At 38.6% G+C, this 24,226-nt stretch overlaps 1 protein-coding gene across 4 annotated transcripts in view; it reads right to left on the minus strand.

Annotated features, from left to right (window-relative positions):
- Nucleotides 1-24,226, minus strand: part of LOC110679012 (zwei Ig domain protein zig-8-like) — a 957,706-nt gene that overhangs the window by 773,637 nt on the left and 159,843 nt on the right. The gene's annotated exons all lie outside the window — the stretch shown is intronic.

Genomic DNA, 24,226 nt, shown 5'->3' on the forward strand with positions numbered 1-24,226 from the left:
GGCCTCATTCAGTTGAACTCTATAAGCAACTCTAATGGTAGAATTCTAGACTTGGCATACGCAAACACTCCTGACTACATCGAACTCATCGACCCACCTTTGCCCCTGATTAAAATGGACGAGCATCACAAACCGTTTATTTTAAGACTTGACACACGGTACACTTCACTATGTTTTGACAACGTCCCAATAGATGTCACGGCTTTCGACTTCAAGCGATGTGATACTGATGCGCTTCGCTATAAACTCTCTTCAATCGATTGGATTCATCAACTCAGCTGGTCTTCTGTGGACGAAACGGTGTGTGCTTTGTATAATGTTTTGCATGGCATATTCGATCAATGCGTGCCTCATCGTCGGCTTGCTCCAGCAATCGTCAATTGCAAACCTTGGTGGACAGCTGAACTCCGTCAAATGCGTAACAGGTTACGAAAAACTCGGAATCAATACTTCGGCGATCGAACTGATGCAAATCGAATTGCACTTCACCAGCTGGAAACTGACTACAACGACTTGCTTTCATCGACCTATACAGTATATGTAAACAACATCCAATCCAACTTGAAACAGAATCCATCCTCGTTTTGGTCATTCGTCCGAGCACAGAAGTCATCAAAACGCACTCCATGCAACGTCGAATACAACGGACAAACAGCAAGCTCAGCCAAAGAGGCGGCAAACCTATTTGCCAACTTTTTCCAAAGCGTGTTTCGAGATTCTTCTCCAGCAGCCAGATTCCACCATCTTCCATCGTATGACGTCAACTTGCCGGATTTCCGGTTCTTCACCAGGGAAGTTTTAGAACTGCTGCACTGTCTGGATGCATCTAAAGGACCAGGGGTAGACGGACTACCACCATCGTTTATAAAGAGTTGTGCACACGAGCTGGTTACTCCAATAGCACTGATCTTCAATCGCTCTCTAACAGAGGGTACATTCCCGGCTATGTGGAAAACTGCAAGAATGATAGCAATCCACAAAGGAGGATCCATCAATCACGTCGAGAACTACAGAGGCATTTCGATACTTTGCTGCCTTGGTAAAGTGTTCGTAGATATTTATACAATGCCGCAAAACCCTTCATCAGCGAATTCCAGCATGGCTTAGTCGAAAACCGGTCAACAACGACAAATTTGATGGAATATGTCAACACTTTGTTTCCTGCAGTGGAATCACGATGCCAAGTTGACTCGGTGTACGTGGATTTTTCTAAGGCCTTTGACTTGGTTCCGCATAACCTTCTTATTGAAAAACTGCGTCATTTGGGCTTCCCGAATTAGATCACAAATTGGCTTTATTCTTATCTCACAGACCGCAAAGCGTTTATCCAAGTTAACCAACAAGTTTCAACTCATTTCCCCATCCCTTCCGGAGTTCCGCAGGGGAGTGTGCTTGGTCCTCTAATTTTCGTTCTGTTTATCAACGATCTAGCGGACCGAGTGTCTTCATGTAAATTATTCTTTGCCGATGACCTCAAAATGTTCCGGATTATCGCTTCCGCCTTAGACTGTACAGCGTTGCAAAATGATATAGATCAACTCACTGACTGGTGCCAAGAAAACGGGATGTTCGTTAACATAAAAAATGCAAAGTAATCACTTTCACTCGATGTCATACTCCGATTTGTTTTTCATATAAAATCGGTTCAGCCTCACTTGAACGGGTTGAGTCCATTCGAGACCTGGGTGTGATAATGGATAGCAGATTTAATTTCAACGAACAAGTCTCATTGGCGGTATCCAAGGCGTTTTCTGTGCTTGGTCTCGTTCGCCGTCATTCAACGTTAATCACCGATATCTACGCTCTAAAAGCCCTATACTGTTCTCTTGTTAGAAGTATATTGGAATATGCCGCTCCAGTGTGGGCCCCGTACCAAGTAACACAGATTTTGAAAATCGAGCGTGTTCAAAAGTATTTTATTAGGTTTGCTCTCCGTCAACTCCCCTGGGATAACCCTTCAGAGCTGCCCCCATACAACTCGCGCTGCCTGTTAATCGACCTGGAGACGCTTTCCGCCAGGCGCATAAAGCTGCAACGCGTTTTCATTTTTGATTTGCTTTCAAATCGCATTGACTGTTCAGCTCTGCTTAACAGTATCAATATAAATGTCCCTTCTCGCACCCTCCGAAGCCATAATGCATTGGTTCTCCCAATTAGTAGGACGACGTACGGATTTAATAATCCATTTTATGTTTGTATTCGTGCTTTCAACAATGTATTTTATCTGTTCGACTTTGATATAAGCAAAAATGTATTTGTTAGTAGAATTAAGAATATAGTCTAGAATAGCATACAGTCTGTACGGCTAAGGCCGAAGACGGTGAATAAAAAAAAAAAAAAAACACACACACATGTTATAATTGAGTATTATGAACTCATATATGACTTGTTTTGGTCATATATCAGTTGATAATACACAATTATAACATGTGTGTTGCTTGGGAAGGTAGATGGACCCATCGGCCAATACCATGGGGAAGTGAACTTCCACTTGACGCAGTTTCTGTCAGGACATGGTTGCTATAGACAATACCTGCATAGGTTCGGACACTCAGAATTTCCTGCGTGCCCCAATTGTGCTGGTGTGGAGGAAACAGCGGAGCATATCGTATTCGATTGCCCCCGTTTCATTGTTGTGAGAGGTCGCATGCTCGCTACATGCGGAAGGGACACGTCTCCAGAAAATATCTTAGAGAGAATGTGTGCGGATGCCGAGTGCTGGAATGCAGTAAATACGGCTGTCACACACTTTATGTTAAAATTGCAGCGCCTATGGCATGTCGACCAAAAGTTGGCTGCAGAGGAATAGCCCTGCCGAGGCTGATCCCTTGTAACATTGTTTAGGTCGGCTAGGAGAAGCAATTTGCCTAGGCTACTTCTGCGACATGTGTTTAATGTTATATGAACTGGCCCCTTTCCGAAGAAGTACCGTAAGGTGGTGCCGTGGAGCTGAGGGACTGAGACCAAGGGTAATGTCGGTGCACCACTGTACACCACTTGAGCAATTCAGCGAGAATTGCTCATGTACAGTGCTTCTTCTTTCTGGCGTTACGTCCCCACTGAGACAGAGCCTGCTTCTCCACTTAGTGTTCTATATGAGCACTTCCACAGTTATTAACTGAGAACTTACTATGCCAATGACCATTTTTGCATGCGTATATCGTGTGGCAGGTACGATGATACTTTATGCCCTGGGAAGGCGAGAAAATTTCCAACCCGAAAAGATCCTCGACCCGTGGGATTCGAACCCACGATCCTCAGCTTGGTCTTGCTGAATAGCTGCGCGTTTACCGCTACAGCTATCTGGGCCCCAACGGTAATGTACAGTGCATGAGCTGGTTTTAGTGGGTCGTCGATGGTGCGGCATCCCCACATTCCCTGAGTTACCTGCTGACGTCTGTTTGCAGAATTCTTCCTTGTTTAAAAGGGTTGATTGTAAATTAAGAAAAAACAACTTTGTTAGAATAATCCAAAATTATTTGTGAAATTGTACAATTCAAGTTAATTATCGGAACTTGAGGTCTAAAAGACTTACTGTAAGAGCTGATGTTCCTCAAGGCAGCATTTTGGGACCAATATTATACAACATCAGGGATGTCAAAAATCTTTGCGGATGACACAGGCCTCTCCGTCAAAGGACGGAACCTGCGTGACATATGTAGTAGATTGCAAAAAAGTTTGGATATTTTTTCTTCATATTTGCAAAAATGGAAAATATCTCCTAATGCTTCCAAAACTCAACTTATAATTCTTACATATAGCCAAAACTCTTTAGTTGAAACCGTCACGTAGGCATGTTGTCATTATTACAGCAGCAAATGAAATGTAGTATGTTGTTAACAAAATAAAAGCTAATTTAAGTTTAACCAATTAGGATGACCAATCGACCAATCGTGAAATTCATGAATGAAGTTTTGAGATCGGTCGGCCTCCCTCATGGAAATCCTGGCTACGCCCATGTACCAGAGATCACACACGTTCACTTGTTCTTTCCATCATCATGAACGGAATGGTTTCCATTTTTTTGGTCTTTTTTTTCGTTCCAAGCTCCTCGTTTAAATTCTCCGTTCGAAAATGCCACTTTTTTCTATGGCTCTAGCTAGAAATGAACAGACGAAAGTATATCAGCTCGTAAAGGAATCACCATGCGACGCATAACTCTTACACATTCGTGACGTTCCTGCTGCGTGTAACGGATGAGCAGGAATGAATCCTATTTAGATGAGTGTTTTTGGAACACCTCCTCTGAGGCAGAGTGGCAACTTCAGGAACGGATGTGGGAAATGAATTACCCAACATTGCCATCTCATCTCCAGCAAAGACATTCGATGACTGCTGGCTGGTATGAAAGAGGCGATAGAGAGTGATATCACTGCAGCATGAAAAAATAGGGGTTGAAGATATCGGTTTCGTTTTTACGACTTCCAAGATTAATCTTCATTTTTCCGCTGGAGAGATCCCCAGTAAGCAAGCAATCACTTTGTTACCTCCTACCGGAGATCATAGGCTGCAGACGAGGGGTTTCATGCTAGGAAATAGATGGCTTTTTTCGAGGACAAACAATTTTCCTTGCTTTGCATAATGGAATCATGAGACAAGAGGCAACGTGGATAATTGGTTTCCGAATCTGGACTCGAATACAGGATAAATAGGATTGCTTAGGCTGTGGTTGGGCAGGATAACCGGTTTACGATAATCTGAACAATCCCTAACGTCTGGTTTTTGTTGTCCAATCAGGTTTGATTGGGAAGGAGTTTGTTGGCTAGATAGCATAGGAAATTTGGCAGCATCAGCAAGAATAAACTTGGTTTATTGGATTTGTTAAAGAAGAAACGTTTCCCAACAAGGCCTTTGAGAATAGCTGAAATAAATATTTAAATGAATCTCGAGTAAACTTAAGATAATTTATGGAAAGAAAGTTTAAGCACCATGTTTGCATTTTTTTCGGGGTGTGAAACGTGATAAACTGAGCAAAAAAGTAACTCTCCTTTTTTTAGCAAAAACAATATACATTATATTTGTAATGTCCACTGTCAAAAGAGCGAACATGAATGTATGCAAGACTAGCATTTAAGTTTTATTTCGAGGGCCATGTACATTTTAGAATACATTCATGTAACGCTTAGCGCGAAACATCGATAGCGCCAATCGATTTTTAATTTAAAAAATTACTGATTTGAATACAACAATATATCTAACATAATTCTCTGGAGAAAGTAGTATGAGTGAAAAATCATTTCCCAAGCGAAGAGAAAAAATCATATATGAAGCAGAACAGTTTCCAAATGAGTATTTGATTTTCAATAAATTCAGAATACTGAAATTTGCCAAGAAATACGTAATTAAACGATTAGGGAAACTGCGGGGAAATTGTGGAGGTCGACTTCAAAAATTAATAACAAATTCCTTACGAAAAGAAAAACCACACCCCAAGTACGTGTTCTTGTATCAATCTGATTTCCCGCTAGTTAGCAACTACTGGATTATACAACTTCACCATGATTTCTTCTACGAAAATTTTCGATTTTTGACCAAAGACACAACAGCGTTCATTTATTGAAAAAATAAGGCATCCTTCAAGTAGCATTTGGGGGATTGTTTCAAGAAACCATGAGAGAATTCATCCAATTTTTTTTCTTGGCGTGCCAGTTCTTAATATCCTTGTACCTGTAGATACAGGTACCTTTCTCTTCTAGAAAATCTTAAAGAAATTACTTGAAACGTTTATTCATATATACAGCTTTGAATGATGATCCGGTAGCTCTTACAATGATTCCATCATAAACCAATCAATGGTTTTCTCAAAGCAAACTTTCGAGGGTTCCGTCAAGAATTAATCTAACAATACCACGTTTAACAAACTCTAGAGGTTAATCAAACAATTACATAAAATCTAACATCCCAAAATTATTAAAGGACTATCACCACACAAACAAAGGATCATTTCGATAAATTCTTTTTTAATCCACGATTATAAAAACAATACAACAATCTCTTGTTCTCAAGATTTATCTAATATTTCTATTTTTTAGGGATTCGTGCTAAAATGAATTAAAGATTTCCATAAAAAAAATCGTCCAGATAGCAACAGCTACATTCAAGATGATTCTTCTAGTTTCTTCTGAATTATTTCTTTAAAGCTTCAAGGAAGCTCTCATGAGTTAAAATGTAAAGAATCCTTCCAAAAATCTTCTTGTAATTTAAATTTCTTGATTTTTCAATAATTATTAAGATATTTTTCAAAAAATTATTTAAAAAAACTCTAAGCAACTACAAATAACATTTTTGAAGTAATTTTTGAAATAATTCTTCTTATATATATTGAATGCTTGTAGGAACATTAAGAGGCATATCTCAAAAAAGAGAAATTTTTCTATTATAAGAAATTTTGTAATATTCCTGGAGTAATTATTACAATTGTTTGTGATATATATATATTTTTTGAATGAACTCTGAACTTTCTACAGGTTTTTTTAGTTTTCTTGGTGGATTCCTCTGGGATTTTCTCCAGGAAATTCGATGGAATTCTCAAATTCAAAGATTACTACGGGAATCCTTCAAGGATTCCTACGAGAATTCTTAAACGGATTCCTACGAAAAAGGGGGATTCCTGCGGGAAATTCTTGCAGAGACACATTTTAAAAAATCTATGGGGATTCCTCCGAGAATTCCCTCTTCAGTAGTTGAGTCCCTTCAGGTATTCCTGCTAGGGATTTCTCAAGAATATCTTCCAGGAAATTCTACAGAATATTCTTCAGGAAATTCTCCTGGAATTTCTATGGAATTACTTCGGGAATTCATCGGTAATTACTCGGGACCTTAAAAGATTTTTTCAGTTATTTTCCATATTTTTTTTAACAATACCTCCTGAAAATACTCCAAGAATTTTTCCAGGATGTTTTGCAGTAATTGAGTTATTACCCCAAGCAATTTTATTTGAATTTCTTCAAAAATTACTCCAGGATATTCTCCTCTGGAAATTTCTCCAAAATATACAAGTATTACTCAAGGTCCTCCAAGCATTAATTTACAAATTCATACCGAAATTTCTCCAGTGAATACTCCAGGACTTTTTCCAGTAGGGGGAGATCCCCCAGTACCGGACAGCACCCAATACCGGACAAAGTCGAAACATTGAGAAATCATGGTCCAATCAAGATGGTGTATTAGTAGAAAAGAAAGCTATTATGTAGACTAATGTTTGCGTAGAATATCACATCCTTGAAATATGCATGCCTTTTTGAAAAAGTAGAAAAGTTTGAAAATCTTTAAAAAATTGACGTATTTTCTTAATTTTGAGCATATTTAGTAATTATTTTGAATAACAAAAAAATACTTTGGATCACTCAAGCATGATCGAACATAATCCTAATTTGATAGTATGAATGTATTTTGTACCATAATTGAACTAAATATGGACAAATTACAATTTTCGTTAAGCACCTCCTGTCCCTCAGTTACGGACAGCTTGATTTGTTATATGATATCTTTGTAATTATTGCGTCAGTGTCTCAAAATACTTTCATTTTTCATGGATTCGGTCGATCATGGTATCAAACATGCAATAAAATTAAGAATAATGAACATTCAGAACAATATCGTAAAATGTGCTATTTTTCATCATATATGGAAGAGGTTTTTGATCGGCATCTTGCAAACTAAGAAAAACTCAAATTATTCTTGTAAATGTTGCAAATGCATTGAATTGGTAATTATAAACTATTCCTATAGTGTACACATTCAATGATGTTCAAATTTGCAGAATTTGAGGCATTTCCAGATCGTGTCCGGTATTGGGTGCCACCTTTCAAGATCGATCAATTTGGAACTAAAATACATCATCAAAATGCATGGTTAAAATTCATATTTATATATTCAAATTTATTTTTGTACGCTATAAAAATGATAATATTTATCATAAATGGATAACACGAGCCCATAAAATCAATAGTTTTCGAATTATGAATTTAGTGGCTTAAGTGTCCGGTACTGGGGGATCTCCCCCTAATTTGTCCAGGAGTGTTTTTTCCGAATCGTTTTTTTCCGAATCCAAGGATTCCTTGAAGAGTTCATTCAGAAATTCCTCCAGAAATTCCTCTAGGCGTTTTTAGTAAATCAACTTAGGATTTTCCACTCATTCCTTCAGGGAATCTACCAACAATTTCTCCTGGAATTCTTTCAAGAATTCCTTCAAGAATTCCTTCAGATTTTCCTGTTGGAATGTAAGGGTTCATGATTTCCTTCAGAAATTTGTTCATATTTTTTTTACCAGAATTCTTCCAGGAATTTCTTCATGAATTCTTCCTTGATATTCTCCACGCATTCTTTTACGGGGTTTCCAGTGATTTGTCTGGAAATTTGGCACCTATTTCTTCAGGGATTCTTCCAATAATTCCTCCAAGGATTCTATCGGAAATTTCTCCAGAAAAAAGTAAAATCCTGGAATTTCTACAGAGTTTCTTCAGGGATTCCTCCAGAATTTTCGAGAAAAATTCTTAAAGTAATTCTAAAAGAGGATCTCTAAACATTTTGAGGTGGAACTTTTGAAGGAATCCATGAAAGAACTCCTGGAGAAATCCCCAAGGAACTTGTTTGAGGAATTCATATTTACTGCGTGAAGGAATCCATGAAGAAACTCTCGTAGGAATTCTGGATTTGTTTTCCTTCTTTTTGTGGGGAAATTTCCGGAAGAATCCCTGCGGGAATTATTGGAAGAATCCCTGAAGCAATAGGTGACACATTTCCAGACAACTTACTAAAAAACTCGTAGAGGAATGCGTGGAGAATATTATGGAACAATTCATGAAGAAATTCCTGGCAAGTATTCTGAAAAAAAAAAGAATCATGAAACATTTTTGCAAGGATACCCTGAACCCTTACATTCCAGGTGGAAAATCTTTGAGGAAGATAAGTAGGAAACCCTGAAGGAATCATGAAGAACCTCTTGTAATTATTCCTGAAAACACTACAGGACCAATTTCTGCAGGAACTCCCGTAAGAATCCATAGAGAAACTTATGGAGGAACCCAAAAAGCGCTTTTGAGAGAATCCCTGGAGGAGCTCGTGAAGAAATCCCCGACAAAATACCAGGCAGAACTCCTGGAGGAAATCCAGGAAGAACTCCATAGGAATCCCTCGAGGGACTCCTGGAGGAACTTCTGAAGCAACTCCTCGTAGTATCCCTGGAGAACTCCAAGAGGAATACATGGAAGAACTCCTGGAGGAGTCCCTGAAGGAACGAAAAATAAGGAGGAATTCCTGAATGGAACTCTTAGAGAAATTCTGAAGAGGGTTTTCCTGATGAGATTCGTGGTGCAATTTTCGTATGAACTCCTGAAGATATTCCTGAAGAAACTCCTGGAATAATTCCTCAACCAATTACAGGAGGAATCCCTGAAGTAACTCTTGGAAGAATCCATAAAGGAACTCCTGAGAAAATCGCTTGAGGGATACAAGGAGAAATTTCCAAAAGAACTCCTTAGGAATCTCTAGCGGAATTTTCAGAGGTATCCTCTTGGAACTCTTGGAGGAATCCCTGAAGAAACATCTGGAGGAATCTCTGAAGGAACTTCTTGAAGAATCCCTGGAAGAACTCCTAGAAGAATCCATGTAGGAACTCTAACAGAATTATCTGGAGGAATTCCTGAACGAATACCAGGTGGATATCCTGGATTATTCCCTTTAGAAACTCCTGGAGAAATTACTGAAAGAATTTTCAGAGGAATTCCAGAAGTAACACCTGGAAGAAATTCTGAAGGAACTCCTGCAGGAATTCCTGAAGAAACTCCTGAAGAAATTCAAGAAGGTACTTCTGGAGGAATTCCTGAAGGTACTCCTAGGGATATTCCTGATGGAACTTCTGGAAGAATTTCAGAAGTAACTCATGAATGGACATCCTGGAGGAACTCCTGGAGGAACTCCTGGAGGAATTCCTGAAGGAGTTCCTGAGGGAATTCCTGAAGAAACTTTTGGAAGATTCCATGAAAAAAATCCAGGAGTTCTTCCAAGAATTCATCCAAAAGTTGATTCAGGGATTCTTCCAGAAGTTCCTCTAGAAATTTTTCTGGAGATTTCTTACATGGACTTCCCATAAGTTTCCTCCCTGATTTTCCTCATGATTTTCTACAGGGATTCCTCTAGAAGTTACTTAACCTTCCAGTCGTTGCGCGGTTTGCCACCGTCAGAACCACCACGCCGCTGTTGTGACCGAAGAGCGAGATTTTTCCACCAGTGTTGTATAAAATACAACAGCGCGACGACTGAAGTGTTGATGTTTTTTTAGAACTACAGGGGTATCTATTAATATTCTTTTAGGGATTTTTTCCAAGAGATTGTTCCAAAGATTCCTTCAGGAGTTTCTGCAGATTTCTCCTCAAATTTCGCCAATAGTTCCTAATGAATTTTTTTCTTAAGGATTTCTCTGGAAGTTAATTCTTTTATGGTGGTTCAGATAAAACTCTGAAAATTTGCTTGAATTGGTGAATCTGTGAAGTTCTTGAAAAAATGCTGAGGGAAAGGTTTTGTAGGAAATACAGAATTTTTGTGGAAATTATCTGTAAAATTTCTGGACAGAATTTCTAAAAAGTGATTCAGAAACCTCAGAAGTATCTTTAGCAGAAAAATCTGTGACTGAAATGATGAAGGAAGCCTTGGATTTCAATGACAAAATCAAATTTCATGGAGATGGAAGATCATTCAACGAAGTATCTGAGGAATTTCTGTAATAAATTCTGAAAAAAAAAGTTTTGGTAGTCTTTATAGAAAAATAAAAAAATACACTCTCGAAATAAATTGTAGGGAAAAATCTGTAAGGAGCTTTGGAGGAATTTTTGGAAAAATCCTATGAAAAATCCTTTGCAAAAATCGTGGACAAATTGTTAGAGGAATTCTTCAGAGGAACCTTGGAACCATTTTCAGAATTGATTTCGAAAATTTTCTTTCATTCGCATTTTTAAAAAATTACCAGCACTAATTCTCAAATTGGTGGGTTACATTCAAATAATTGTTCACCAGGGAATAGTTCCGAGAATTCCCAGATAATGTTTAACTATTCAAACACCACCGAAATAACCTTCAAAGGCGTTTTATTTTTTTTCACGAACGATAACAACATGAATTAAAACGAATATATACCTTTGTTACCTAGACTTATTAGTTGTTTGAGAGGTACTTTAACCCGAAAGTCATTCGTCTCTAATTCATATAAGTAATGCACAGAGAACTCACAACTACAGATCATGATAAAGAATATGCTGCCAGCCGTGCAGCCACCGGATAGCCTCAAATATCTTTGCCAACGATATCTTTTGACAGGCCGGTTACATCCCGGATTGACCCCGGGCACGGCACGATAGCTTTGGTGTGCTCGCTCACTCATAAAACACAAGAAAGTAATTCGAAACATAATCCGGTTGTGCCCAGAACGCATACCGACCCCGGCCCGGATCGGTGCAATGAGAATGGCCCTTTACAGTTCCACGCACCGAGCTTCAAATCGCTAGCCTCTTTTCATCCTTGTGATCTTCGCCGATTGTTTCGGTTCGTATTCTCTCGTTGATTATTAGTTGATTGATAATTTTACGGTTGACTAGCAGGGTCTGACACCAATCCACTAGATTTCCGGAGGACCATTTTCTCTAAATGTTCAGAAGGCCATAGTGCACAGTTTAGCTTAGAGTCCTTCTCTGGCACTCGGACGATGATCAGCCGCCCCTGACATGAAGACCAGATGCTGTTGTAAGCTGCTCCTATCATGGAGTACAGACGCTCAAGGAACTCAAGCAAAAGCAAAAGCAAACCCCCCCTTCCCTGTCAGCATACGACCAAAGTTCCCACCGGGATTGGTTACCCGGTCTTCTATAAGGTTGCTGGTACTCCGTAATTGTAAGTGTTTTGTATGTTTTGTATATATTAAAATACTCAATAAAGTATTTTATAGCTTTGTAGCATGCGGCAAATCAGCTTTTTATTTGCCCTGCTGAAAGAACGGTGCCTGAATCAATCCTGTTTTTAACATACAGCATTTACCAACCATTGGGAAAGAAAATTGGGTTACATACACTACATCTTGTTTAATGAAAAGGATATTTCAAGAAACTCGAAAAGCTGTTTTAAGTGTAGATCACAAGAACTTTCGGTGAAAAATGAGTCGCACCCTATTATGCAATCATTCAGTGTATAAACTTTGGTGGGCAGTTCAAGGATACCCACCACCAAAAGCAAACTGTATAATGTCAGCCGAAAAATGTGCTTTTAACTAAATGATTTGCCATTCGGAAAACCTCAGGTTCTATCGAGGGTGCATCGATTCGTTTCACTGAAAGGGAATCGAATTTATTTCATTTCAACTCGAGTGGAGTCATTCTCTGAGTGCCCATTTGCTCCATACCTACCACAAACTAGGTCCAATTCCATTGCGCAAAATGGCGACGAGTAAATAGTGGGGGCGGGGGGAGAGTAAATGGCGGAATTAAACAATTTAAATTTTAATTCAATCCTCCTTCCCCGGCAGTTGGTGCAACCGATTATCCGTAACATCACGAGCTCTTGTTCTCATCGTCCATTGCGCCGGCCGCCCCGGTCTAATTTGGTTCTCTAATCTCTCCTGCACTGCCCACCCCAAAAGTTGTCCCTTTCTGCATATCCTCCCATCGCTTTCCGGAGTGTGCTTTACCAATTTTTGTCATTCCAAATGCAATTTATCGGACATACAGCGCACTGGACACAATCCTGCAGTTGCACAGTGGGAGATTTCATCATTTTTTAATCATTTTTAATAAATAGCACCTCAGATATGCTTACACACTTAGAATTTATCACAGATTTCTGTGAAATTTCATCGAAATCTCAACAGCAGATTTTTCGTTGATCCGTTCGGTGATTTCTTATTTCACAGAACGATCTGTAAAACTTGATAGAGCTCATCTGTCAAAAGAACCGAAGTGTTCGGTGAATTTGTACAAATATTCTGTGAACTTAATATTTGTTTTTTGATGTTTCACCGAACGGTTCGGTACTGTTTTACAAATTTACTGTGATTTATTGGCTATTCAATATGCGTTTCACCGGACGAGTCGGTATATGTTTACAGAGTTCCTGTTAAAAGGAAAAGTATTTTTACTTCGTATATTCGGGGTTCTGATTTTATTCCAATCACTTCGAAGTGGTGCTGCTTTCAAACGATGAACGACGCAGATGTACTTAGAGGCTCCAACGCAAAAATTGGAATTTCAAACACCGTTAGAAAGTGAAAACACTTCATCTCTATTTTCCACTGATCATGTTTATTCAAACTTATAACAATAAAACTGATAACTACAGAAATATCAACCACTTTAGACTTATTTGAAAGTTCTATCCACGGTAGTTAGTTACATTTTGAAATTGCAACACTATTTTTTCACTTTGTTTAACGGTCTTAGATGAAAGAAGTATTCTGGATCAGCCAGCGGTTGTCAATATGGTCAACAATTGATTTCACAGATATTTTGTGAAAGTAGTAAACTGTTTCATCTTCACCGAACTAAATGTGAAAGTTTCGCAGAATTTTGTGATTTTTTCGCCTTTACAGAACATTTGGTGAATTTTTGACAGTTTAGTTGAAAACAATTGTGTTTCACCGAAAAATCCGTAAAATCATATTTCACTGAACTGAATCTGTGGATTATTTTACAGAATTCTGTGTTTAATTCTAAGTGTGTAGATATGCATACTCAGTTAAACAGACTAAGCGTGTTCGGTAATTCAAATTACCGAAATTTATCAGCAAGTTATAAAATTACTGATGTTTCGATAAACCAGCGGTTTCTGACAGCTCGCCATTAATTATTCTACAGAACTTCGGTAAACTGTCGATGACATGTCAACAAATTACCGAAAATTCTGTGACTTGGCAAAATTAACGAAAATCGGAAGCTTCAGCTTGGTTACCGAACAACCAGTTTGGTTACCGAACCGCTTGTCGACTGATGGGGTAGCTGCACAGTACCGCAAGCAGCTAGACGAGCAGTTTGGAAGAAAAGATGTCGACAGCCTTTGGGACCCTATCCACGAAGCTGGGAAAACAACGGCGCGGGAAGTGATTGGCACTGGTCAACGACGAAGACGAAACGACTGGTTCGATGAAGAGTGCCAGAGAGTGACAGACATGAAGAATGTCGCCAGAAGCCACAAGTATACGGTGTCCGACATAACAAAGAGCGGTACAGGGCAGCGAGAGCCGAGGATAAGTGAATCCACCGCAGCAAGGAAAGGCAGCACGAAGAATTTGTGGTAGCTGAAGCTCAAGAAAGCATAAACCGGAATGATATGCGGAGATTCTATGCAACGGTCAATGGTGTGCGGAACAATACCGTACCAGTGCCCGCCATGGCAATGATCGAGAAGGGAATTTGCTGACCGATAAAACGGCGGTGGCTGCTAGGTGGAAGGAGCACTTTCAGCAATTGTTGAACGGTGAAAATGAAAATGTAGCGAGGAACAGGATGAACATTTATCCCAGACAACCAGAAGTCGCATAACAGTTTACAAACAAAGTCGTTAATTTAAACAAATTTCATCACACCCGCACTAAATGGTGGTTAATATCGTTTGATCGATGAGTTTCCTCGCATAAAACGCCATTTTATGAGTTCATACGTACATTTCGTTTCATTTCGTATACTCGTACAAAGTAAGTCGGATCAATCCGTAGCAGCTGTCAAATCAACTTTGTTATCATAAATTAAGTCGCATAAGAGTACAGCTTAGTTCGCAATAAAATTTACGCACTCGCATTGTATGTTATTTTTCATCATATAAAACATGCACGTATATTGCCTCCACTTTTGTACGTATAAGGCCTTTTCGCAGCATCTTGTACGTGAAACTTTGCACATATAAGTATCACATAACGCAAAAGATGATTTCGTTATACGTACATTCTGGTTGTCTGGGATGATGACGATCAAGCTGTGGACCCACCGACCATAGAAGAAGTTAAAAAGGTTATCAGCGAGCTGAAGAACTGTAAGGCTGCTGGGAAGGACGAGATCCCGATCGAGATTCTTAAGCACGAAAGTGAGCAGCTTTATCAGTCGATCCACCGAGTACTTTTGAAGGTATGGGAGAACGAAGAATTGTCCACAGGCTGGTTGGATGGCGTCATACGCCCAATCTACAAGAAAGGGCACAGACTGGAGTGTGCCAATTACATAAGAATTACCCTGCTGAATTCGGCGTACAAAATTCTGACTGAGACCGCTCTATTGGAGTACTTCATCGGCGAATACTACGCTGGTTTTCGTGAGGGCCGATCGACAACGGAGCAGTTTTTTTTTTTACCTTGCGTATGATCCTAAATAAATTCCAGGAGTATAACTTGCAGACCCACCATCTGTTTATTGATTTCGAGGCAGCGTACGATTGAGTGAAAAGAAATAAGCTGTGGCAGATAATGTCTGAACATGGTTTTCCGGCGAAACTAATTAGACTGATAAGTGCCATGCTGGATGGTACCAAATCAAGTGGTTGGATTGCAGATGAGGTGTCAACCTCGTTTGGGACGTTAGACGGATTGAAGCAAGGAGACGCACTTTTGAATTTGTTGTTCAACATTGCATTTGAGGGTGCTATTAGAAGATCTGGTGTGCAGAGAAACGGCACTATCAATGGCACATGGTCGCATATGCTCCTTGCCTATGAGGACAACATTGACCTCGGAACCGATCGCAGGTCAGTGGAAGAGGCCTTCGTATATCTGCGACAAGACAGCGAGAATAGGAATGGCCATTCTACCGAACAAATTAAGCCTAGTACTGTTAGCTCTGAGGTAGTGTTTGATGAGGATGTGTTTGAAGTTGTTGAATAGGGGGTTTTACGAACTATTTATCTTAACCGTGAAGCTAAGGTCTCGAAACTTGCAAACGGAAATAAAGTTCGCATGTATAAAATATTGATTCTTTCGATGGCTCTCTCTACGGGCACAAAGCGTGGATGTTGAAAGAGGCAGACTGGAGAGCCTTCGGTGTTTTCGGTCGTAAAGTGCTGCGGACAATACTCGGTGGGAAACTCGAAAATTGTGTGTGCGCTGATTTATGAATCACGAGTTGTATCAAGAGTATAAAGATGCGAAGATTATTAAGCGTGTTAAATACAGCAAACATCAGTGGGCTGGTCACTTACTACAAATACGCTGGCTGTACAAAGTGGAAGATGACCTGGTGACTCTGAACGTTCGGGGCAACCGGAGAAGTTTCACCCAAGACCGACGAAGATGGAGCTCTACAATACGCCCGGCAATCGCGTGACGCTACGCTGTAGCCAAAGTATCAAGGTAGAATAAGTAGAGAGAGGGACTGGTTAAAAATAAAGGCTATTCTTGAAGCATCATTCACTGATTTTGTGAAGACACGAATATAGTGAAGACACCATATCTTATGCGTTATTTATTAAAGGCGCTAAAATCACAAAATCTCCCACTGTGAGTGTGTAGCCAATTGCACACCAAAAGGACCCACTGGCTGGTCTTCCCACTTTTGTACACGGTCCTCTCGGCTCTGCGCTGATGCAGTTCCTGGAAAGGCGGCCCACAAAAAGGATACGCGACGAGTGACTTTTTGAAATGTAAATTATTTGCACGGACATGCTGAAACTACCCCTGGAAGTGGTTCGCTGTTTGCACTGGGACTCGGTTTTCCGAGACACACATTTCAATAATTAAACAGTTTGTCGTCGGATTCACAGGCGACGAAAGCTTTTCGCTATAATAGGGTCCTAAAGCCCTGTCCCAATTTTAGTGCCAAACGCTTAAGTTTAGGCCAAAAACACATGTTTACTCAATTTTCTAATGTTTTCCGTTGGTTGAAGCCCAAAAAACATTTTTTTGGATTTTGTCACATCCTTTGGCTTAAACTCAAATTTTGGGTGTATTTTGTTATCCGTGTCCCTTACGAAATGTCAGATAGGAACAACCCCTGTGGTCGAACTAAAACCCATGTGGTGTTTTTGTCGACTAAGCGAACGTCAAACATGATCAAAAGTGTCAAGGTTCATTTATGGACCAAATTTTTAAATTAAAGTTTAAACATTATATAGCCATTATTTGAGCGGGAAAAATTGCTAAAGTAGTTACAGTAACATGCTTTTTCGTGTTATTAAATAAAAACAAGATTTCATTAAAAATTTTAGGACCCAATTAAATAGCGTGGCAATGAATCACACGGATTATGGGAAGATTTCGCCAATGATGCAGTTGTCGAATCGTTACCCGGAAACCAAAGAGAAGGGCAACCCTAATCCAGGTGCCCTAACTGACGGGAATATTTTACTGAGCTAGTGGTGGGTTGTCACGTTTCAGAGTAGTATTAATCGACCTTCACTCCCGCGCAAATGTTATGTTCACCTCCTCAAAAACATGCAACATTGTTTTGTCCATATCTCTGTAATTACACGTCCAATTGAAACTCTGTGTGGCGCATTCAAAAGAAAATGAGTTATTTCTACTTCGTAGAAATTTAGTCAAATAATTTTTAATTACTAAATTTTAAGTTGAATTTATGATATTTTTCAAAACACGCACTGAAAATACGGTGGGCGTAAAGTGGGTGGCAGCGTTTAATAGGAGACCTGACTTTACTACTTAGTATCAACAGCTCAACTGATATTCAGGTTTGAGTATTCGAGTAATTTAACTCAACATTAAATATCCTTATCTATTGGAGGGCGACCTAAGTACCTACTGCACAGGATGTTTATCAGTTTATTTTTTGTTATAACATTTTAACAATTATAAACTGAGAGCATTCTCTGCATTCATATATCTAAAAAAAAACGCAATTTTGTGAATAATATGGATCGTATAACTCAAACCTCTTTAGCTCGACTTTACTTCGACGCTTTGTTGGCAGTGGCTAAGGGGAAGCTCCTTAAAAATATTTAAATGCTATGGTAATAATTTGATACCAACATATATAATGGAGCATCCAGAAACATTCAGTTTTCTTTTGACATGCGTTACTACAATCAAAGAGCAGCAAAAGGCACAACCTTATAGGCTTTTCTTCGTCTCGAAAGTAAATTTCCATGCTTTTCCCATCTATTGTTAAAAACAAAGCACAGCTTCTGCCACATCTGAAAGGGCTGCCAAGATGGTATGATACCTTTGCACGAAAAAGAATTGGCAGCCGACCAGCAACTCCACGAAGTCACCTCACGTGGCCTGCAGACAATACCGGTGTTTTTTTTTGCGAAAGGCTCGGGAAACAATAAATCATTTCCAATTAACCTGAATATATATACCTTTTCCTTCGTTGGCATTTGGTCGTTTTGCACAATCACAACTCTGTGAACTTGGAGGGCTTTCAGTCTGAGTGGAAAGATCTTGCCACTTGAAAAATGCAAACAAATAGCCCCAGCCTTGCCCCTGGAACCCTCCGAAGAAAATTTATTTTTCTCTCTACTACTGTCGAATGGGGTAAATTGCAACGCATCGACTCGATATCGAATTAGTGTTTTATGTAATGAAAACTAGAGTTTTTATTATTTATCACATCAGTTATCGGTCTCTGTAATACAACTACACATTTTGGCGTCCATATGTTTGTTATTTCTGTTTGGTTTGTTTTTTGATGTCAAAATCATGTCCTAGATCAAGTGGACTCTAAAAATGTGGCAGTTTGGCATATTGGCCAATTCAATTTTCAAATACAAGTATTTATCAGATCTAACGGCTAAGTCACCTTATGGCAGCATATTCTCTGATATTGGCACGAAGGGGAAGGGATGATAATGAAATATTGAAAAATTGAGAAGTGGGCAAGTGGGAAACATTCAATTCGTTTTTGTAATCCACTACAAGAAATTACCAAATTAACGAAAACCCTATTAGCAGTTCCTGCTGAATACTGTAACTAATATATCAAACATAAAATACGTAAAGCAGAAGTGTACAGTGCAGGTAAAAACTTTTGTAATACAGTCGAAGCTCGTTATAACGACAACTTTTATAATGACAAAAGCTCTCTTTAACGACATTTTTCGGCCCCTTGAAAAATATTTTAATGTTATAACTGTTCTCTATAGCGACTTTTCTCTATTACGACGGTTCCTTGCGATGTCGTAATAACAAACTTCGACTGTAGTTATTTATTCAAATTGTATGATAATTAAAATAATTTGAGTGTTCCAATTCAAGAAAATGTGATACTTAAAAAGCATCAAATCTTATGATTTGCTTGATCTCATTCTCCACCTGCTGACAATCGTAATTGATTTAACTCTTAAAGCAGTTAAATAATAGCAATCATTTATACATGTTGCTGAATGTAATATGACATTGCTTTAAAAAGAAAGAAGAAACACATGTCGGAACATTTTTTTACGCCTGACAGATAAAACCATTATTTTGACATCTTCATCAGAGATGTACTAAATATGTTTTCAAAAGCAGCTTTAAACCAACTTTACATCAATTGAATGTTGGTTATGGTGAGTGCTTTTTTCAGCGTTTGACGAATAGCATTGTTTTTCTAACGGTTTTGATACATGAGATATATTGGATTTTATCTTACAGAGACGAATGCCCCATCGGGGAACATTCTCTTGTGCATCGGGGTCACTTTTGATTAATCTGAAATTTTCTGTCTTGTTTTAAATACCAAAGATAAACATTTTCATGCTAAAAGAAGCGACTCTTAGTTGTGGCGCTAAAAAAAAGTGACACATTATAGGTTAAAAATTACCCATGACTTTGAAACGAAAAATAAAATCCATTTTTAAATCGATGTTAGTCGCTTAAGCTTTATAGGAAAGATATGGAACTCTGGACATGTTTTGTATGTATTTCAGGTTTGGCCACTCTAGGAACCTGTTTCGGAAGGAGCTAACACATATCTTATTGAGGAGTTCTTATGTTTTTAAGGTACGACAGTTCAAATTTCAAAGATTTCCAATCCGATTTACTAGAGAATCAAAAGGAACAACAATTAGATTTAGCCGGAGTTGGTCGGAAATAAAAAAAACACTTTATCGCTGATAAATTACAACTTTACAACAGCAGTCGCAACCAGTTTTTTTCAGGAAATGCTACAAAGATTTCTGCAAGAATTTCTCTCAGAATTTCTCCGGAGACTCTTCCAGAGATTTATCCAGGATTTTTTTTTTAGATCCATCCAAATATTAAACCAGAAATTTCTCAAAGATAATCTCCACCGTAATCGCTACAGCGATTTCTCCCGAGATCACACCAGGGATTTTGCCAGAAATTCTTTAGGAAAACTTTTATTCGCTACCGGATTCTCAGACCAAGGAAAATTCCAAGAATTTATGCAGGGATTCCTCTAGTGACTTCGCAAGGAGTTTCTTATGGAGTTCCTGCCAGAATGCCTTCAGTGATTCCTCCATTGAATCCAAGGATACTCGAGATTCCTCTAGAAATAATTCCTGAGATTCCTTCCAGAAACTCCTTTTCTGAATAATCTTTTAAAGAAATACCTTCGGGAATTATTGAAGCAATCCCAACAATTTCCTGGTAAAAATCTTGCAGGAGCCTATCGTGGAATGTCTGAGGAAATCTCTGGGGAAATGCCTGACGGAATCACAGAAACAATTTTTGAAAGAAATCGTGAAGATTTTTCTGAAAAAATCCTTGGAGAAATTCTTGAAGACATTTCTGGAGAAAATTGAAGTAAATTTTCAGAGATCTTTGGAGGAGTCCCTAAAGGAGCTCCTATAGGAATCTTTGAGGGATTATCTGGGTAAATTTCTAAGGGAATAATTGAAGGGATACCTGGGTAAATTGCTGAACGAATATCTGAGTTCATCACTGAAAAATTCCCTGGAGGCACGCTTGGAGGAATTTCTGGTGAAATTCATGAAAAATACTTTAAGGTCTCCCAGGAAGAATCACTGAGATTTTACTGGACGCATCCCTAAAGAAATCTCTGGAGAAATCGCTGTAGATTTTTTGAAGGAATCTCTGCAATAATCCTTGAGGAATTCATGGAGAAATCTCTAGAAAGCTCACTGGCGGAATCTAAGTAGCGACTTTGCAAAGGAAATTAATGTAGATATTTTACTGATCAAATCTACGTAGACATTTTCCCAGTGTAATCCCTGGAGAAATTCTAAAGATTACTTCTGAGGACTTCATGGGAGAATTACTAGAGAAACGGTTGGAGGGATCCCCGGATGACATTTTGGAGGCCCAGAAAAAAATCTATGGATAAACTCCTGGGGAACCCCTGAAGGATTATGTGGAGAAATCATGTTTCAATTTTCCTTGTGGTGTCTTTGCGAAAATTATTTAAGAAAATTTTTGAGAAGACCCCATAGGAATTCGTGAAATAATTTCTTATAGGGCATCTGGAAAAAATCTTGATGGAATTTCTAGAGAAATTGTTGGTTGAAGTCCTGAAGAAATATTTGGAATATTTCCTCTAAAAATCTCGGGAATCTTGGAATGAATTGATGGAAAATTTACTCAATATCTTGAGAAATCCTTGAAGAGATTGTCTTACTGTAACTCTTGAAAATTCCTGGAGAAAGCCTTAGAGACATCTCTGCAAGAAGCCGTGTACAGATTTTCCTTTGGATTGGAGCAGACTCTATATTTTTTTTCCAGTGGAATCTTTGAAAAGGATACCTCCAGGAAAATAGGAACATGGATTATTTCAAGGAGCTTTCCAGGTTATTCCAACGGATTCCACATGAAATATCTCCATAGATATCATCAGAACCGAATTTTTCTGGGATTCCCTCCAGGAACTCCTCTCCTGAAGAAACTTTTGGAGAAATCCCTGGACAGATTCTTGAAGCAATCTCGGAGAAACCTTTAGAAACATTTCTAGTGTATTCCCTACAGAAATCCATTCAGGAATTCTTGATTAATTTCCTGGTAAAAATCTTGCAGGAGCCTATCGTGAAATGTTCGAGGAGATCTCTGGGGAAATTCATGATGAAATCACAGGAACAATTTTTGTGGAAACCATGAAGATTTTTGTTGGAGTGATCCATGAATAAATTGCTTGAGAAATCTCTGCAGGAATCCCTGAAGACATTTTCCTAGAATTCTCTGATGGATTATTGGGAACCATTGAAGTAAACCTGAGTTAATTGCTGAACGAAAATCTGAATTAACTACTGAAGGACTCCATGGAGGCACCCCCGGAGGAATTCCTGGTAAAATCCCTGAAAAATACTTGAAGGTGTCCCAGTAAGAACCACTGAGATTTCACTGGATGAATCCCTAGAGAAATTTCTGGAGAAATCCCTGTAGATTTTTATGAAGGAATCCCTACAAATCCTTGGAGAAATCTCGGAAGAGATAGATAGATGTCTTCATATAGATATTGTATGTAGGCATCCCTGAGGATTTCATGGGACAATCTCTGGGGGAATTTGTAGATAAACGGTTGGAGGAATCCCCGGAGGACTTTTTGGAGGCCTAGAACAAATATCTCGAGAATTCTGGAAGGAATTTCTGGAGAAATCACACAATGTATTTAGAAATCCTTGAAGAAATTGTCCTAGTGTAGTAATTCTTGGAGAAATCCTAAAAGACATCTTTTCAAGAAGCCGTGTGAAGATTTTCCTTGAGGAATCATTGGAGAAGCATTAAGAAATGTTTTTTTTTCAGTGTAAGCTTTGAAAGAATACCAGAAGAAATCGCTTAAAAAATCGCTGTAGAAATCTCGGGAGAAATCCGGAGCGTTCCTAAAAAAACCTTGTAACAGATCCTAAAGAAATCATGGAAAAAAATCCTGAAAGAATCCTAGTAATGATTTACTTGAGGAATCTATGAGGAATTTGTTTTGGAACTTCTAGGGAAACCTCTAAAGGAATCCCTTTAGAGATGTTTTCGTTAAAGGATCCCTTGTTGAATCCCTGGAAGAAACTCCTGGATATTACTGGAGTCCTATCGGAACTGGTCTGAAAATTCTGGTAGTCAACAAAATTCTTTCTGGAGAAATCTCTGACAAAATCTCTAGTGGATTCTCTGGAAAACCAATAGAGATAATCACTTCGAGCATTTGCCAAAAAAAATCCGTAAAGAAATTCCCAATAAAATCCCTGGAGGAATTTTTGGTCAAATCTCAGATGGAATCTTCAAAGGAATTCCTAAATAAAAATCTGGAATTCTTAAAGAAATTTTTGCTTTCATTTGCCCGTAACGGAAATGATATTTGAATAAAATTATTTTATGTTTGGGTCGCTATGTAGCGGTAAACGCACAGCTTTTCAACAAAACCAAGTTGAGATGCATAGGTTCGAATCCCACCGGTTCAAAATATTTTTGGATTGGAAATGTTCTCGACTTCTCAGAACGTAGAGTATCTTCGTACTTGTCAGACGATATACACATGCAAAAATGGTCAGTCAGCAAATCAAGCTCTCAGTGAATAACTGAAGAAGTTCTCATAATAATACTAAGCTGAGAAGCAAACTATATCTAGGTTAGAACGTAACGCCAGAAACAAGAAAAATAATTAGTTATTTGTAATTGACATAGTGGTTATTCAGATCTGGATGAAAAGTCATGATTTTTGAGCTCTCGCATGATGAACCCGAAAACGTCCACACGTTACCGGAACCGGTTCCGAAATATTCCAACCTACTCCGGCCGAATCTTATTGTTGTCCCTCTTGATGCTCTTGTATATCGAAATGAAAAACCATGAAATTTTAACCGTTGTACCATACATAGTTACATAGTCTGCTAACCAAAAAAAAAAGCAAGCCTCTCTGCTTTAAAACTACCACCCTTATACCTTCCCGCATAAACTGACGTAGATGTATTGGTATATCTTGTCTACTGTGGGCCAGTTTCAAATGCATCATCAATTCTCGAAGACTTATTCAAACAGACTCAAGTCAGAAAAGCTAACAAACTTATTTTGTCAATCCTACGTGTTTCGCAGACGAAATTCTACACGTTCCACTCTAAACCAACTCGATTTTTCACTTTTAGAACGTTTAATTTTCGGATTTACAAAACGACGAAAGTAAGATTCTCCACTTTCTCCATCGTTCAACTAATATTGTACAATGTTGTAATAATAAAATATTCTCCACAATAATTAAATTTCACACGAATATGAAACAACGTTTCGAACGGTCGATTTTTGGAGGTTATCAAAACCAATGATTGTTAGATTTTGGCTGGAAAATTCAACAAACTATATTTTTTATTTTCAAAAAAGGCTTTTTATTCGAAAGCAGCATCAATCAGAAGCCTGATTGAAAATATCAGG

Source organism: Aedes aegypti, chromosome 3 (assembly GCF_002204515.2).
Source record: "Aedes aegypti strain LVP_AGWG chromosome 3, AaegL5.0 Primary Assembly, whole genome shotgun sequence".
NCBI lineage: Eukaryota > Metazoa > Arthropoda > Insecta > Diptera > Culicidae > Aedes > Aedes aegypti.